This window comes from Fukomys damarensis, unplaced genomic scaffold (genome assembly GCF_012274545.1).
Source record: "Fukomys damarensis isolate Sample0158 unplaced genomic scaffold, DMR_v1.0_HiC HiC_scaffold_16, whole genome shotgun sequence".
Classification (NCBI taxonomy): domain Eukaryota; kingdom Metazoa; phylum Chordata; class Mammalia; order Rodentia; family Bathyergidae; genus Fukomys; species Fukomys damarensis.
In genome coordinates this window covers 88,465,598-88,477,712 of record NW_022900928.1, presented here as the reverse complement: position 1 = coordinate 88,477,712, position 12,115 = coordinate 88,465,598, and the positions used below count along the sequence as shown (strand labels likewise).

The following is a 12,115-nucleotide window of genomic DNA, read 5'->3' as shown; positions in this document are numbered from 1 at the left end:
CAAAAAAAAAAAAAAAAAAAAAATCTTGCTCTGAGCTATCTTGCTCTGAGCTCAGCTTGGTGGTGCATGCCTGTGATTCTAGCACTCAGGAGGCTGAGGCAGGAGGAATGCAACTTTGAGCCCAGGCTGGGCAACATAGCAATTTTGTAAGACCTTGTCTCAAAATAAAAAATAAAAAAAAAAATGGGCTGAGTATGGAGCCCAGCTGGTACCACCAAAATAAAACATCCCAGAGCAACAACAACAACAGCAAAAAACTGTTGCTCTGGATGCAAGCTACTCAGATTTGAATCCCAGACCTATTGCTCTGGGACTGTGTGCCCTTGGATGAACTGGGTGGGTCCTTTACATCTGTCTCTTGGCCTTGTTCTTGGTGAAATGAGAGTAATTGGCACCTGGTTTGTAGTGTAGGCGTGAGAATCAGATGAGCCAAGGTACTCAGGGTGTAGGGGCGACATCAGACTTAGGGAAGTTCCTAGTGGAACCCCTTGCTGGTCCTCACTGGCTGGGTGTTATTGATAAGCACAGGGTTGTGGTGAGAGGGGAACTCACTGAGATCCCATGAGTGTCCCCGCTCCTGGCTGTGTTCTGATCTCCATTGTAAGGGTAGAGTGTGGGCTACATTGAGGTTGCCCAGCCAGACCCAGCTGGGTTGCCAAGTTGGTACTGATAGGTACAGATCCTGGCGACCTTGGGTGGTCACAAGGGTCTGTAGTCTGGAGGGCACCTGACATCTGTATTTTCTAATTCAGCACTGGTAGACTTGGTTGAATCACCTGTATGAGTTTAAATTTTCAAGTAGACATGTTGAAAAGTGTTACCAAAAAAAAAAGAAAAGAAAAATGAGCCAGGTGTGGCAGAAGGATTCCTACCAGTTCGAGGCAGCCTGAACTACTTAGCAAGAACTTGTCTCAAAAAAAAGTGTAATTTATCTTAATATTGAATTTAAATCAATATATCCCAAATGTTCTCATTTTGATATGTAATTTATAAGAAAAGTGTTTAGTAAGATAGGCTTTGTATACTTTTTTCATACTGAGTCTTCAAACTCCACTGTGTATACCCCAGGACTTTTCCTTAGATTGGCAACAAAAGAATTCTTGGTTGTAAAACAATTATGTAAGTATACCTGCCGCCTTTGTGGTACTGGGGATGGAACCCAGGGCCTCCTCATGCAAGCTAGGCAGGCACTCTACCATTGAGCTACATCTCCGACATCTACCTATCTTTCTTTCTTCCTTCCCTCCCCTGCTAAATTGTCCAGGCTGGCCTTGAAATTTTTTTTGATACAGTAATTGAACTCAGGACCCTGTACTTGTCAGGTAGGTGTGGCACTACTGAGTTAAATTCCTGGCTCTGGCCTTGAACTTTTGGTCCTCCTGCCTTAGCCTGAATAGATGGGATAGAGGCATATGCCACCCTGCCTGGCTATTATATACTTTTTGTTTTATCCTTTCAAAGGCTTGAATTGGAAACTTATAACTGGGTGTGGTGGCACATGCCTGTAATCTCAGCACTCAAGAGGCTGAGGCAGGAGGATCCCTGAGAGTTTGAGAATTCGAGAGTTGGAGGCCAGCCGGGGCTACACAGAATTCAAGGCCAGCTTGAACTACACAGTGAGACCCTGTCTCAAAATACCCCCTCCCAAAAAAAAAGCAAGAGGGAGAGCACCTTGCTTGGACCCCAGAGGAGAGCCAAAGCAGGCTGCATTCAAGGGTGTGGTGGGCAGGTGGGGAGCCTGGGAGGCACCATCTCCCTTGTGTCTGAGAGCCCCCTGCCTTGTATCTCTGCACTAGCAGGCTGGGGTTGCAAGGGCAAGGGATCAGAACCTGGGGACAGCAGCACCACAGCCTTTTCTTCCAAGTTTTCCCAAATCAGTTGGCAGTAGAATTTGTTTTCTCGACAAGCAGAAGTACAAGTGACAGTGTGCCTGGCAGCCATGGGCCATGTTGGTGTCCTGAGGAGCAAGAAGACCCCTTGCTCTGAGCAGGAGGCTGGGGGTGGAGGGGACAGCAGGATGAGCTAGCTGGCACCCAGGAGCAGTTGCACCTGCACAGGCACGCAGTCTTGCCCTGGGAAACCCAGGGTTTGAAGCAGGTACTTTGAGGTGACCAGAGTGCAGGGACAGTCAGGGGGCAGGGTTGACTGCCTCTTTTCTTTATTGACACCGCCAGACACTTTCTTTCAAGACTAGTGATCTTATTATGAAAATTGCTGGCGTCAGGTGTTTTTAAACTGTGCAGAAGTGCCACCCCACACTCTAGCACTTTATTTGTGCTGTGTATGTCACAAGATTGACAGCTCTTCCTGGGGTGACAGAGTCTCGGGGCTCAGAGCTGGGGTGGCAGGACCTGCTGTGCTGTCACGGAAGGAGCAGGAAGAAAAGGGAGACTTTTTTTTTTTTTTTTTCCATACCAAGGATTGAACCTAGGACCATCATGCTGAGCTGCTAAGTTGCTTGAACTTGAAATCCTCCTGCCTTAGCCTCCCAAACTGCTGGGATTACAGGCATGCACCTCCAAGCAGTTGGGGCCTGAGGATCCTTTCCCCAACTCTAGCAGGATCTCCTTCAGACAGGCAGGTCCTCTGTCACCGTAATGCCAGCCAGACTTCTCTGATATTGTCTGAGCTGACCCATAATCAGATTTCCCCAGTGATGCCCAGAGTGCTTTTGTAGAGCATCGTTGTTCCAAATGAGGCTGGACTCAGGATGTGTCAGGAGCCCTGGTGATGCAGTTTTTCATGTCACACGGTGTCCAGGCCAGTTTTCCTGTGCAAGGGCTGCCTTTGGGTGGCCTGTGAATTTGGCCACGTGGCATGATTAGCTGGCTGCCCTGTCCTGTCTCCATTGCTGCCTGTGAACTGCCATGCGGTCTAGGGGCTGGGCAGTAGAACCCCCCGCAAGGGCTCCGAGACGGAGTCATGACAGTCACAGGGACCGACTGAGTCCCCCCATGGGGAGTGCTCACTTCCTCCCCTGTGTTACTGAGCAGGCTGGGTGGGGGGAGTGGCACCTCCACATCTGGAAATGAGGTGCTACCTCTCTCCACCGTGGCTTTCCCAGGCTTCCATAGGCTTTGCTTGTCAAAAGGTAGCATCATGGTCCCAATGCTCTGCAGCTGCTGTTCTGTTGAGATTGCCACTCCCACCCCCCTTTTCCGGTATCACACTAGTCACGTGGATTTGTGTTGCTGCTGTTGTTCAAGTGTTAGAACCATTATAAAATTAGCAGATTTAATTACATTCCTGTGTCTTACAGTGTACATGTGCCAGATAAATGGTTGACACACCTATTAGGCAGAGCGCTCCTGCAAGTTGTTTAGCAGGTGTTCAAAAACTCAAGAGAAAAAAAGTTGAAGAAGAGGACCAGGGAATCCAGTCAGGTGCTGCAGGCATGTCCGAATAGCAGTGGGCATGTCACTTCCGGTGCCTGGGATGGGGCCAAATGGGCCTTCTCTGTGGTGCTGTGGGTGAATGGGAATGAATAAATCGGGTCACCCAGTAACATGAACAGGTCATGTGCCTTTGAACCCAGCCGTCCTCCTGCCTTTGGGGCCATCCCTGATGGAAAAGAAAACACAGGACACAGATATTGATTACAGCCTCGCCTGCCCCCAGCAGGGGAGCAGACTGAATAATTGATGGGACATCACACTGAAATATTATGAGCCACTCACAGCTGTGCATCCAGATGCTTGGGCTGGGGCAGCTTGGTGGCACACTGGAGGCTGGGTCCTGTTGTGTGTGTGAGGGTGCCACTTGTCCAGGAAGCAGCTGCACTAGGAGTAGAAAATAGCATGTGCCCCAAGAGTGGCTTTCTGAGTGTGGTGTGATGTGTTCTTAGGTCCTGCAGTAAGTAGGGTGGCGCATACCTGTAGTCAATCCCTTGGGAGGCTGAGGCAGGAGAATCATCATGAGTTTGAGGCCAGCCTAGTTTACATAGTGACTTTGAGGTCAGCTTGAACTATGTAGCCAGCAACAACCTATCTAAAACAAACAAACTCTATCATGAAATTTTTTGTTTGTTTCTTTGTTTGTTTTTTGAGACAGGGTCTCGCAATGTAGTTGAGACTGACCTGGAGCTCACTATGTAGCCCAGGCTGGTCTCGAACTCACAGCAATCCTCCTGCCTGAGCCTCCAGAGTGCTGGGATTACAGGCGTGCCCCACCACACCCTGCTATCGTGAAATTTTTAAAGAGTGGTTAAGCGTAGAGATTGCCTACCTGGAACCCTCCTCCTTTTATTCTGAAATGGAACCTGCTTCCATTTCTTTTGTTTCTTTTTACAAAAGTAATGAGCCCTCTAGAAGCATGTGGAAAACAGTGAAATAAACAATCGGATTGCAGAAAAATATGTAAAAAGCAGGAAAAATCCATAACTCTAACCAGAGGTGGGAAGTCAGTGCAGTGTTTTATTATTATTGTGGTGTGTAATGTACAGTTTTGCATTTGCCCGCCCCGCTGCCCACGGGCCCTTGTGACACATGTTTTTTTTCTGTCTTCAGTGATAGGAGTGGAACTCAAGTGCCAGGAGTAGAACTCAAGCCACACCCCAGCCCACAATTTTCTATCTTGCTTATCACTTACTCAGTACTGGGGTTGACCTAGGGATTGACCACAGGGCCTTTGCACTGAACTGTGTATCCCCAGTCCTTTTTTATTAGAACATGTTTGCAGTACATAATGATTACATTCATCATGGGGTATCGTTATCGGTACATGTGCATAACACATTTTAATTCTTTTTGTGTCCCCTTCCTTCCCCCATCTCTTGCTCACCTTCCTATTTGCAAAAGATCTATCTTCCTGTTTCCTATTATCTGTCTGTTATTTTGTTCTTTATATTTTTCATATTTTGGGTTTCTCATTTTCTTTTTTTTTTTCTTTTAAAAAATGTTTTTTCCATATACTATTGAAGCTTGTGCGTCTGATTTATTTTATTTAACAGTATGGTCTTAAGGTGTTTCCATTTTCCTACATATGACTCAAGTTTATTCTTCTTTATGGCAGAGGAGTATAACACGCTGTATAAATACCACTTTTTTTTTTCCGATACTGGGGATCGAACTTGCGCTTGCGAGGCAGGTGATGGGACCACTGAGCTAAATCCGCAGCCCACACATTCTTTATCCATTCATCTGTTGATGGATATAGGCTGCTTCCAAGATTTAACTGTGATGAGTTATTCTGCTATAAACATGGGTATGCATGAATCACTGTAATGATGTCTTTAACTCTTTTGAGAAGATACTAGAAGGGAAGTAACTGGGTCAAATGAGGAAAAAAAATTTTTTTTGAGATGGGGTCTTGTTGTATGGTTCAGACTGACCTTGAACTCAGTATGTAGCCCAGGCCAGCCTTGAACTCCCAGTGATCCTCCTCCTTCAGCCTCCTGAGTGCTGGGCCTATAGGCATGGACCACTATGCCTGGCTTACTTTAACTGTTTTGAAGAATCTCTATACTGATTTCCATAGAAGTTGTACTAGTTTACATTCCCCCCAACAATGAAGGATTCCTTTTTTTCCATCTCTTCATCAGCATTGTTGTTTGATTTCTTGATGATGGCTATTATTTCTGGAGTAAGATGGAATTCATATTATTTTATTGCATTTCTCTAATGGCCAGTGATATTGAACATTTTTTCATGGTCAGGCTGGCCTCAAACTCCCAGCAATCCTCTTGCCTCAGACTCCCAAGTGTTGGGATGACAGGCGTGCGCCACCACCCCAGATCAGGCTGGCTTTGAACTCATGTAGCCAGACTGGCTTCAAACTCATAATGATCTCCTTGCCTCAGCCTTGCAAGTGCTGGAAATACAGATGTGTGCCACCATGCCTGGCCCACTTTGATCCATTTTGATTTTAGTTTAGCACACAGTGCAGTGTATGGATCCAGAGTCAGCATTCTGCATGTGAAGAGCCAGTTTTCCCAGCACCACTTGCTAAAAGATTATCTTTCCTCCAGTGTGTTTTTGGCCCCTTTGTCAAAGATCAGGTGCCTGAATATGCTTGGGTGGTTTCTTCATCCTCTGTTCTGTTCTGTTCTGTGTGTCTGTTTTGTGCTTGTACCATGCTGTTTTTAATCACTGTAGCTTTTTTTTTTTTTTTTTTTTTTTTTTTTTTGTATTGGATATCGAACTCGGGACCTTGCGCTTGTGAGGCAGGTGCCAGAACCACTAAGCTAAATCCCTGGCCATTTTTTTTTCTTTCCCCTCTAATTTTGTAGTATAACTTGGAATCCAGGATTGTAATGCTTCCTGCTTTGCTCTTGTTGCCCAGGATTACTCTTACTACCTATTTTGTTTTGTGACAGGGTCTTGTTACGTTGCTCAGGCTGGCCTTGAACTCACTGTGCTGCCCAGGCTGGCCTCGAACTCAAAACAATCCTCTTGGCTCAGTCTCTTGAGTACTGGGATTGCAGGTGTGTGCCACCATGCCCAGTGTTTTGCTACCTTTTTTATTTTTTTATTTTGAGACACAGTTTTGCTAAATTGCCCAGGCTGGGCTTGAATTTGCTATCTTCCAGCCTTAGCCTCCCAGAGTGCTGGTATTCTAGGCATGTGTCACTGCTGCCTGGCAGTATCTTGCTTTTCTTGAAAAACTAAGTGTTGGCACTCATGCCATCCCTTGCCTTGCCTGGCCATCTGGCCCCTGTGACTGTCCACACAGCATGAGTGTCTGTTCCAGGTCAGCATCTAGGCCGCTGTGCCCACCGCTTTCCTTTCAACAATTCCATGTGTCCCGGAACCCGGATGGGCTGTTTACACTTTGCAGGGGCCCTTGGCTGGGGAGTGGGGGTGGGAGTGGGAGCTCAGGGTGGAGGAGCCTTGAGTAGGGTCTTGGCAGAAGAGGGAGCCCTTCGGGAAGGCCGAGGTGAAGCTGGCCCATGTAGATTTCCCCAGTGGGGAGCAAGAAAGGTGCTGACCTAGAGGTTCAGCCAGGACAGCAGAGGACAGGACTGGGGAGGACTCTGGCCAGCCGCCACACGGCTGGGGTTCAAGTCACCTAGTGGCTGGTGCCACAGGCCCGTTCTTGGATTCTGAACCTCAGATTTTGTGTCTGTGACGCAGGAAGTTGTGAGCACTTTCTCAGGGTTACTGTGCAGGGTGAGAGAGCCAAGGGCTGTTGTGTTCAGTGATCAGCTGCTGTGGTCAGGTGGGTTGGGGGTCTTTTTTAGGGGGTTCTGGCTGGAGGTTGTGTATCTGTGGAGGGGCCCAGAGCCCAGGCCCCAGGCTGAGGTGAGCACTTTAGACAGAGGAGATGGGATAGCTACACTGTACAGAGGTGGTGGCAGACAGCCCAGGGCCACCAAGCTGGGTGACCAGGGAGAAAAGGTGCCCCCAGCCCTACTGTTGGGATCCCAGGCATGGGAGCTGAGGCACCTTTAAACTGTTCACGGGACTCTTAAGTTCTTGGGCCTTTGCTGTTAAGATAGCACATACTGTTACCTCTCAGGCAACCCTCGTTTCTGAGACCCTGAGTGTACTCAGCAGCTCAGCCTAGAAACTCCTTGCTGCTCTTGCAAAATCAGTGTAGTTTTCTGTGTACTTTATTGCATTTTTTTTCTACAAAAAATACCCTAAGTAAATAAAAGTGCTAGAATTGCTAAAGAACGAATTTTAAACACCCATTCAGGCTGGGCCTGGTATGCATGCCTGTAATCCCAGCACTTGGGAGGCTGAGACAGAGAGATTGCTTTGATCTTGAGGCCAGCTTGTACTACATAGCAAGATTCTATCTCAAAAAGAAAAATCTATTTGGACAGAATACATTTTTAGCTCATGGGACTTCTGCTGGTCTGTGAGCTCAGTTTTTTTGTTGTTGTTTTGGCTTTGTTTGTTTGTTTGTTTTGTACTGTGGCTTGAACCCAGGACCATGAGCTTGCCAGGCAGGTGCTGTGCCTCTGAGCTACATCCCCAGCCCTAGATTTTTTTGTTTTTTGAGAAAGGGTATCACCATGTAGTTTAGCTGGCCTTAAACTTGCTATGGAGCCCAGGCTTACACAGAACTCGCCATTCTCCTGCCTCAGCCTTCCAAGTACTAGAATTACAGGTGTGTGCCACCACGTCCAGTCTATGTGTTAAGTTTTTTGGTTTTTGTTTTTGTTTTTTTTGGTACCAGGGATCAAACTCAGGCCCTTGCACTTGTGAAGTAGGTGGTGGAACCACTAAGCCATATCCCCAGCCCTATGTGTTAAGTTTTGAAGGGAGAGAACGACATTAAAAAACATGTAAAAAGCTGGGCATATGCCTGTAATCCCAGCACTCAGGAGGCTGAGGTAGGAAGATCGCTGGAAATTTGAGGCCAGCCTGGGCTACATAGTGAGTTCAAAGACAGCCTGAATTACATTATGAGAACCTGTTTAAAAAAAAAAATGAGATGAACAAGATGTAATGTCATACACCTGGAACCCCATCACTCAGGAGGCTGAGGCAGGAGGATAGAAAGTTAGGGCCCAACATGGGGCCCTGTGAGGGCTGTTGCTGATCTCCACCTCCTTCTTGCCTGTTGGAGAAGAATAGTTACTAGTACCTGGCCCTGAGGCAGGCATGGGGTGGCACATGCAGTCCCCTTCATTTTTTAAATAATTTAGGTTTTTTTGTCTTTTGAAACGGTCTTCTATGTATTCCAGTCTGGTCTTGAACTCGCTGTGTAGCCCAGACTGGCCTTGAACTCACAGCCATCTTCCTGCCTTGGCCCCTGAAGTGCTGGATTATACGTGTGCACCACCACGCCTAGCTGGAGGCATGGTTTTAAAAGGCACGTCTGCCTCCTGGGGTCACAGTTGACAGTGAGTTGGCGGGGTGGGTGCAGGGAGACTGGAAGCTGGTGTCTGGCTTAGGCAGTGTAGAGGTAGGTGGTGTCTCGCCCTGCACAAAGGATCGGACGAGGGTGACCCTGCTAGGATTGGGCTTCTATAACTCCAGAGCAGCTGCTGGCTACATGTAGGGCAGAGAAGCTTACTGGCCGGAAATGGGGTGAGAATGTAGAGGTATACTGTAAGGAGGACTATGCCCTCAGGTTGTGTCCTCGGGCTGCCCCCAGACTCTTCCCCTCTTCATGATCCCTCACTGGGAGACTTGTGCCCTGGGACAGAGCTTGCCAGCCACTTCAGCCTAGAGAGCTTGGGATGCTACTCACTACCTCCTGGGCTGTGACTATAGGGTGTAGCTGAAGGTAGTCCTGGCCCCTGAGTCCCTGCCAGCCTTACCCACACAGCCAGTGCTTGGGACTGTAGGAAGATGTTTTGCTGCCACCTTGTGGGCAAGAAGAGCCAGGTGCATCTTGGAGGCCAGCATGGCTCTGGGACCACAGAATACTGAAGAAGCCTGTGGCCTTTCCCTCCAGCTTCCACCTCCAAAGAAAGTTGGCCCTTCCTTATCCACCTGCCAGCTTCCTGTGTGCTGTATGACCACACCAGGCATAGGAGTTATCAGTGCATTGGCTGGCAAACACTGGGCGGGCACCGAGTGCCAGGCCTCATGGGCTTCCTGGGGTAGAGCTGCCCTTTTCCCTCTTTGTCACGACAGGGTGGTGTCTCATGTCCCTGTCCCCACACCCAACCCAGGGAGACTTCTCTTTCTGCATAGGACACTGGATGTACCTGTGTGTGGCTCAGCCCGCTTTGGGGCACATCTGGAGTCAGCCCTATCAGACTCCAGGTGCTCAGGGAAGGAGGGGTGCCTAGTGTCTGGCTTCTGCACTCTCTACCTGGCAGAAGTGGCATTCATCCTGACCCAGAATCCACACCACAGACACCCGTGAGAAGGTTCATATTGAATTTCCTAGAAACCTAACCTTCCACAGAGCCTTCCAAACCCTAGAAGGAAGTGCACTTGGTGCTCTGACAGCCTGAATTAGACTAGTTCTTTGGGAATTCAGCCCCTGTCTACTCTAAGAATTCCTAGCCTGGAGCTTTTTAGGCCTGCCTTCTGTGCCTCAGGCCAAGGGTGTTAGGGCTGTGTGGAATTTTGCAGCAGGATCTCATCAGATGAAGCACAGAAACCTTGTCCCTGGCCTGGGGCTCACCCCTCGAGGAACAGAGGTGTGTGCTTGCCCCAGCTCTACATTTTGGGGTCCTTGACTGACCTAATGTTTAGCCAGCAGGTACCCTTGACTTTGTAGTTTCTGTAGGTCAGAAAAAATTTCTGGGAAAAAGGGGACTGGAGGAAGAGGTGGATAGGTGAGAAAGAGAAGCCTTGCATCTTGGGAACAGACCTGAGTTGAGCTTTCTGCCTTGTCAGATTCTGAAGGTGCAGGGGAGCCCAGTGTCCTCTGAGATTGAACGACACTGTCTTGGGGACTGGGCACCGGTGCCTACCCATCCTGGTTGTGTGTGTGTGTGTGTGTGTGTGTGTGCACATGCATGTGCATGCATACATGTATGTACACGTGCAGGTTTTTATGACTTGCATTGTGGAGCTGGGGCTCTCTCTTTTTATCAATACTAAGGATTGAATCTAGGGTCTTTGCACTGAGATATGCCTCCTGATCCTTTTTAAATTTTGAGACAGGGTCTCTAAATTGCTAAGTTGCCCAGACTGGCTTTAAAGTTGTGTCTCTTGCCTCAGCCTCCCAGAGTGCTGGGATCATAGACATGCTCCACCATGCCCAGTGGGGCAGCTTTAGTTTTTGAGGAATAATGAGAGAGAGGACTGACGGATGCAGATAGCAAAGTCAAAGCATTTATTTTTCTGTAGCTCAGAAAGGTTGGCTGGATTATACTTGGAAATATGAGTTGCGTTCAGGATTGGGCTCTTGTCACTGTACCTGCCCAAGGACCTTGGGAAAGACTCTTCTGGAGCTGTCTCTTACTGGGGAATGTACATCCTGTATTGGAGGAAGCAGTCTACCTCAACACTGGTAATAACTAGTCCCACAAAAATGCAAAATGCCCTGGAGATCCAGCCCGGGACTTGAGAGTTTCCAGCCCTAAGAAGTAGGCTAGTACCTAGGCTGGGGCAGTCCCTGCCTTCCCAGGCATCCCCTAGTCCCAGCCCCCTCAGGAATGTATGTTTATCTCCTCCTGCCTCTGAGGGGACCTGGAATGCTAAAGCTGCAAAGGACTCTGGGAGTTGGTTTGGACTGGAGTGGAGGAAACCCTGGGAGCAAGATCTCTTCAGGACCCAAGCCCCTCATCCCTTGCCACTGCCTAAACTGGTTTCCCCTCCTGATCCATTCCTGCCAAAGACTGCATGCACTTCTGCATTTCTGTGGATCCGGGAAGCCAGCTCTTTGTGGGGCTGAGAGAGGAGGGATGTGGTCATTGCTGGGTCCAGCAAAGCATACGGAGCTCCTGCTCCATTCTGGGATTTTCTGGTGCCTGGTATAGCCTGCACCCATGAATCTAGAAGGCATCGGAGTGTGGGTTGTTTCCCTCAACAGTTTCAGGCCCTGCATCAGCTAGACAGGAGGGGAGGCCCAGCAAGCAGTGGGTTAGGCACTGAAGACCTCAGCAGTGTCACCTGCCTAGAAGTGTGATCCAGGCCTGGATTTTTCTGCTGCTCTTGGGCAGGATGATACTTAACCCAAATTGGACAGATGAATATCTTCTGGATCTTCTAATCTCCAAAGAGACAACTTGGTCATAAGTAGTTGCTGTCACATCCAGCAACTCTCAGCCTCAGAGTGTTTGGGCCAAATCCTGAGATAGGATCAACTCGATCAAACTCCCCCCTTTACAGTTGCCCAGTGATGGCCTAAGACTTACCTCCTGAGCCCTAATAAATCCAGCCTTGACGGGTCCGTATGATTGCTCTTCCTTCATAGATCGAAAATGGTCCACTTTTTTTCTAAAATGGTGCCCACTGTGTGATGTGCTGCAAGACTGTTATTTATTTGGCCTGCTCTTAATGACAGCTCCTTGCCTACCTGCCCAATCCTAGGAGGAGCCCTGGGCTGGAATTTCCTGTTTTTTGAGGGCTCCCTGGGCTGCCCCAGCAGGCCGGCCCCCTGAGCCGCCGCCGTTCCCTGGTGTTCCAGGCCAGACTTGCCACCTGCCTCTCCGGGCTGGGCTGGCTCCCGGCCCCTCCAGGTCTGGGCTTGCCGGCTGCTTTGGGGTGGAGGAGCCGAGGAACTTGGTTGGGCCCACACCAGGCACCCAGAGGCCGGAGGT

The 12,115-nt window shown here is 48.8% G+C and overlaps 1 protein-coding gene across 1 annotated transcript in view; it reads left to right on the top strand.

The window, feature by feature from the left end:
• Positions 1-12,115, top strand: part of Agap3 (ArfGAP with GTPase domain, ankyrin repeat and PH domain 3) — a 43,833-nt gene that overhangs the window by 2,905 nt on the left and 28,813 nt on the right. The window lies entirely within an intron of this gene.